The sequence below is a fragment of the Ursus americanus genome, chromosome 3, assembly GCF_024610735.1.
Source record: "Ursus americanus isolate L20-20 chromosome 3, mUrsAme1.1.p, whole genome shotgun sequence".
In the NCBI taxonomy this organism is placed as follows: domain Eukaryota; kingdom Metazoa; phylum Chordata; class Mammalia; order Carnivora; family Ursidae; genus Ursus; species Ursus americanus.
The window spans coordinates 6,977,573-6,983,730 of record NC_142129.1 but is presented as its reverse complement, the minus strand read 5'-3'; positions in this window follow the sequence as shown (position 1 = coordinate 6,983,730).

Below are 6,158 nucleotides of genomic sequence, written 5' to 3'. Positions count from 1 at the left end.
TCCAGGGAAGCGGGCTGTGGTTCCAAGGGTAACAAGGGGGTTGGGTGCTTTTGTGAAATGCCCGAGTGTTGTTTTCGACATGAAAGGACACAATTCCGAGAATCATAGAGTGCTAGGGCTGGAAGGGGCCGGACCCGTCATTTGGGAGGAAACTGAGGCCGAGTGGGAAGGGACTTGTTTACCCTAAGTTGTAGTTCCAGTCCCTTGTAGGAATGCTCTTTCTAACCTTGAGAGATACCCCAAAAGAAATGGTAGAGCTTCGAGTCAGCGGCTCCCTTTCCTGGACAGGTTCACTTACACACGTATTTGTGGAATACCTACCAGGTGGCAAGAACTGGAAACGAAATTGGGGGGTGGGTGGAAGGAAGGAAGAAAGAAAGTATAGGCAGGCCTCCTGGATACAAGTGACGAAAACCCAACTGGAACTAACTTAAGGGGGGTGGGGAGAAAAGTAGAATATCTTTGTTCACCTAACGGGACCCCAGGGAGGCCAGGGGTGGAGCTGCCTTGGAAGGCAACAGGAGCAGGACTCAGTATGCTGTCAGCTCAGATGTCTCTTTAAAAAAGGAAAGTTATGGATACAGATAAGGCCGGTGCCAGTCCATTTCCTTCCCTTCCCAGAGGTTGGAGATGCCACCTATGTCTTGTTGCATTTCCTACCATGCGTCAGTGAACAGTGCATACCACTGGTTTTGGTATTTTAAATGTTTATGTGAATGATGTAATTCACTCCATATCGGCTTGCAGTTTGCTTTTTTTTTTTTTTAAGCATCATTGTTTTTGAGATATAGTTCTGTTTAAATAAGAATATCTGGTTCATTCATTTTAACCACCATATAGTATTTCATTGAATAAATAAACTCCAGTTGACTCCCCCTTCCCTCCCCGGGCGGGGAATGAAAACAAACCTGCTGGCAGGAACATCTGCATTCATGTCTCATTGTCTATGTTTGAGTTTCTCCCAGGGAGACCCCAAGACACAGAAGAGTGGGTGACAGGAGTGCCTTCGCCTTCCCTAAGTTCACCAAATTGCTCACCAGTGAGAAAGTGCCCAGCGACACTCCCCCCAGCAGTGTGGGGGGTCCTGTTCCCACAGCCTTGCCAACGCTTACTGATCATGGACTCCAGACCTGGTCAACACGATGAGTTTGAAGTGATAGTTCATTATTTCACGTTGTGTTGATATTTGTATTTCCCTGATTATTAAGAGAAAGGAACATCTTTTCACATTTACTAGACATTCAGCTTCTCGTTCTTCAAATTTTCTCTCCATATCCTTTGCCAGTGTTTCTGTTGTGGTCTTTTTCTTACTGGTTTATAGGTGATTTTAAAAAACATATTGTGCATATGAACCCTGTCACCAAACTTAATGTGCTTACTGATAGGATTGCATTTTCATCTACCCGCCTGCTACTTGTTTTCTTTGTGTTCCAGGTCTTCGATAATTTCTTTCTTTCTTTCTTTTTATTTTTTATTTTTTTAAAAGATTTTATTTATTTATTTGACAGAGATAGAGACAGCCAGCGAGAGAACACAAGCAGGGGGAGTGGGAGAGGAAGAAGCAGGCTCACAGCAGAGGAGCCCGATGCGGGGCTCGATGTGGGGCTCGATCCCACAACTCCGGGATCACGCCCTGAGCTGAAGGCAGACGCTTAACCGCTGTGCCACCCAGGCGCCCCTCTTTCTCTTTCTTTTGTTCCTTCTTTTTTTGTCTGCATTTGGATAGAGTATTTTTTTTTAGTAATTCTATTTTTCACTGTACGCTTATTAGTTATACCTCATTTTTAATGGTTGCCCTAAATTTTAAAATATCCCGCTTTAATTTTTTTTTAAAGATTTTATTTATTCATTCGACAGAGAGAGAGAGAGACAGCCAGCGAGAGAAGGAACACAGGCAGGGGGAGTGGGAAAGGAAGAAGCAGGCTCCCAGTGGAGGAGCCCGATGTGGGACTCGATCCCGGAACGCCGGGATCACGCCCTGAGCCGAAGCCAGATGCCTAATGACTGCACTACCCAGGTGCCCCTACCGCTTTAATTTTTAACAGCCTGCTTCACGTGAGTTATACCCCCTCACTACAGTGCATTAATCTTACAGCAGATTACCCACCATCCTTTGTGTTATTGGTAACATACATTTTATGTTTCCAAATGTTATCAGCAGAAAGCTTGAGTCCTCTAACTTTGCTCTTCTTTTTCAAGGTTGTTTTGGGCCACTGGGGATGCCTTGGATTTCCATTTGAATATTAGGATCAGCTTGTGAATTTCTTTTTTTTTTTTTAAGATTTTATTTATTTATTTGACAGAGATAGACAGCTAGCGAGAGAGGGAACACAAGCAGGGGAGTGGGAGAGGAAGAAGCAGGCTCACAGCGGAGGAGCCCGATGCGGGGCTTGATGTGGGGCTCGATCCCACAACTCCGGGATCACGCCCTGAGCTGAAGGCAGACGCTTAACCGCTTTGCCACCCAGGCGCCCCCAGCTTGTGAATTTCTGCAACTAAGCCAGCTAGAATTTTGATGGGGCCCAGAAATGGACTAATCAGCTAATACCCCACAAAGAAGCATCTAGATGAATGAATATATGATCATTCTTTTTCAGACGAATGTAAGATGAGAAATTCAGTATTAACTTTGGGTTTTCTTGTTACCAAAATAAAAGACTTCAACCACCGAAGAGTTAATTAACTGATTTGAATTTATTTTTCTTTGTCTTCTAGAATATGTGGAAAGCGGAAAAATAAAAATATGCCTTCCATCTGACATGATTAACACGAAGCTACCTTTATAACTGTATATCCTCTTGGTGTATTTTCCCCCCCAAGTTTACTAGTTGTTTATGTGATACATTAATATTAAATAAACTGTAATCAGCTGAAATTTTTTGCTACAAAATTTTTACAATAGGAATTGTTCCAAAAAGCAAACATGTATTTTTTTAAATTTTTGTTTATTTATTTGACAGAGAGATAGAGCCAGAGAGCACAAGTGGGGGGAATGGCAGAGGGAGAGGGGGAAGCAGGCTGCCCAATGAGCAGAGAGCTTGATGTGGAGCTCGATCCCAGGACCCTCCCTGGTATCGTGACCCGAGCCAAAGGCAGATGCTTAACCCACTGAGCCACCCAGGCACCCCCCCAAAACCAAACAGGTAAAGCAGTGTTAAAATGAGAGCTGGGGCACCTGGCTGGGTCAGTTTGTAAAGCATGCAACTCCTTTTTTTTTGTTCTTGTTGATTGATTGATTGATTTGAGAGAGAGAGATAGCACGCTTTTGCACGTGCATGGTGGAGGGAGGGGCAGAGAGAGGGAGAGAGAATCTGAAGCGGACTCTGCACTCAGCATACAGCCCTACGTAGGGCTAGATCCCACCACTGGGAGATCATGACCTGAGCCGAAACCAAGAGTCGGTCACTTAACTAACTGAGTCACCCAGGCGCCCCAGAGCATGCAACTCTTGATCTTGGGGTTGTGAGCTCGAACCTCATGTTCAGTGCAGAGATTACTTAAAAGTAAAACCTTTTTTAAAAAAAATGTGAGTGGGGCGCCTGGGTGGCACAGTCGTTAAGCGTCTGCCTTCGGCTCAGGGTGTGATCCCGGCGTTCTGGGATCGAGCCCCACGTCAGGCTCCTCTGCTGAGAGCCTGCTTCTTCCTCTCCCACTCCCCCTGCTTGTGTTCCCTCTCTCCCTGGCTGTCTCTCTGTCAATTAAATAAATAAAATCTTAAAAAAAAAATGTGAGCAAAAGGTGTTTTTTTTTCCCTTAAATGGTTCTTCTCTTTTACAAACATTTTGTATATTGTTTAATTATTTCTAATTTATTACACTGGATTTTAAAAAGAGGTCAGAATAAAGTTGGCTATTTGGAATTTGTTGTGATTTACTTTGCAGCCAGTCTTTTTTTTTTTTTTTAAGATTTTATTTATTTGACACAGAGAGACACAGCAAGAGAGGGAACACAAGCAGGGGAAGTAGGAGAGGGAAAAGCAGGTTTCCTGCTGAGCAGGGAGCCCGATGTGGGGCTCGATCCCAGAACCCTGGGATCAGGCCATGAGCCGAAGGCAGACACTTAACGACTGAGCCACCCAGGTGCCCTGCAGCCAATCTTTGTAAATATTTCATGTATACTTGAACAAAAAATCTCTAATTGTTTGGATAAAATTAGATAACTATGCTTTTCAAATCTTTTAGATTCTTACTAATTTTTGTTTCTTTTATCAAATAGAGGCATATAGAACTCTCCCATTGTGATTTTTTTTCAAAATTTTCCTCATAACTCTGTCATTTTTTGCTTTCTATGTTATGAGTCCAGACAGGTACCTTGTGCCTTACTTTTGTCATAATACGGCGATCCTTTTTATCCCAGTAATGCTTTTTGCATTAAAGTCGGCTTTGTTTAAAGGTATTTACTAGTCCATTTCCTTTCGATGAGTGTTTGCTGGTACAGCTTTTCTCCCCCATCTCTTTACTTCCCACCGTGTTGTACTCTTCAGTTTTAGGCATGTCTCTTGTAAACAGCATGTGACAAGATGTCAAGCGTCATTTTGTCCTTGTCTGGGGATCGAGGCTAAGGCCCAGAGCTGAGGACAAAAGGCATAAGCTATCCCACAATATCCTTTCTGGTGGCCAGGAGGAGTTGGGACAGTCACTCACCTGCAGAGCTTTACCGGGAGGCACCCCCTCAGAGCTGACCCCTCCTCCCCACGCACGCACACATACAAAGAGCACTAGAGAGAAGGCAGTTCTTGGCCATCCTCCGCTTTCCATGTGAGAGCGTTCACAGTGTCCTCTGTGGAGCCCGGGACTTCGCTCGTGGCCCTTTCCAGGCTCCCGCTCCATCATAGGGAAGAAGGGGAGCACTTGCTATGTATCCCCTGAAGTCTGTGAGCATGCCGGCACATGGAAGCAGATGGCTTTTTAAAGTGTTTTTTTTTTAAAGATTTTATTTATTTATTTGATAGAGAGTGAGCAAGCATGCACAAGCAGGGGGAGTGGCAGGCAGAGGGAGAAACAGGCTCCCCGCAGAGTAGAGAGCCCGATGTAGGGTTCGATGTGGGGCTTGATCCCAGGACCCTGGGATCATGACCTGAGCCGAAGGCAGATGCTTAACTGACTGAGCCACCCAGGCACCCCGCAGATGGCTTTTAATATAGAGATTTCTGAAGGCTTAAAAACATCGCAGGGGAAAGGAGGGGGTACTCCCACCCTGCTCCAGTTCCCCTTGAACCCCAATGATGCAATATAAGACCGAAGCAGCTTCCTTGACCTCTTGTAAAGGAGAACAGCAGGTGGGGGGCGGGGGACCTCTGGGGCGCCCACATGCCCACAGGCCACATAATGGGTGCCTACTCCTGGGAAGAGTTAGGGGCAGACATTTCTTGATACCCCTCAGGAAATGCTTCTTCATGTCAGAGGAAGTCGGGGTAAAGCTGAGCACTACCCCAAGACAAACTCACACCCCCCCTCCTGGAAACCGCTGTACCAGTTGATCCCCAGAGTCCCAGGCGGAACCAAGCTGAACGAAGTTTCTATGGCAACATATACGAGCATATCCTCCTTCATGTCCTTTTGGAACTCTCCACGCTTCGGCCAAAAGGGAGGCTTTGTGAAGACCTAAGTTGGAGTCTGGGTGAAGGAAGTGAGGGAAGACCGGAGAGAGAAAGGAGGAAGGGTCTGAGGAGGAGACCCTGTGCTCTGTGCACCCCAAGCTGCCGGGGCCCCAGACAGATCTAGCCCAAACTGGAGTGGTGGGGACACAAGCTCTGACTGAGTTTGCCACTGAAGTTCAAATATGGTTCAGACTGAGACTAGAATGAGACTTTTCTGGTAAGGGAAAGCGATGAAGCATTTTGGAATTTTGTCAAGATGTCATCATGGTACCGAATAGCCAGTAAGAGGAGGAGTGACATAATGCAATTATGGGGCAGTCGCTGGAGAAAGGGAAACTTATGCCCCAAGGAATATTTCTCACTAAAACTTCAATGCACAGAGCTGGATCTTTGTTTAGCTTTACAGTCTGACAGTGTGTCTTTACTGACGAGCTTATTTTCCATTCACAGTGAATCGAGAGACCTATTTGGGGTTTTTTCTGTCACCTTCTTTGGTGACCTTTATTTACCATAACTTTGCTCCTTCCCCCCCTTTCCCACCTTCTATTAGATGAATCAA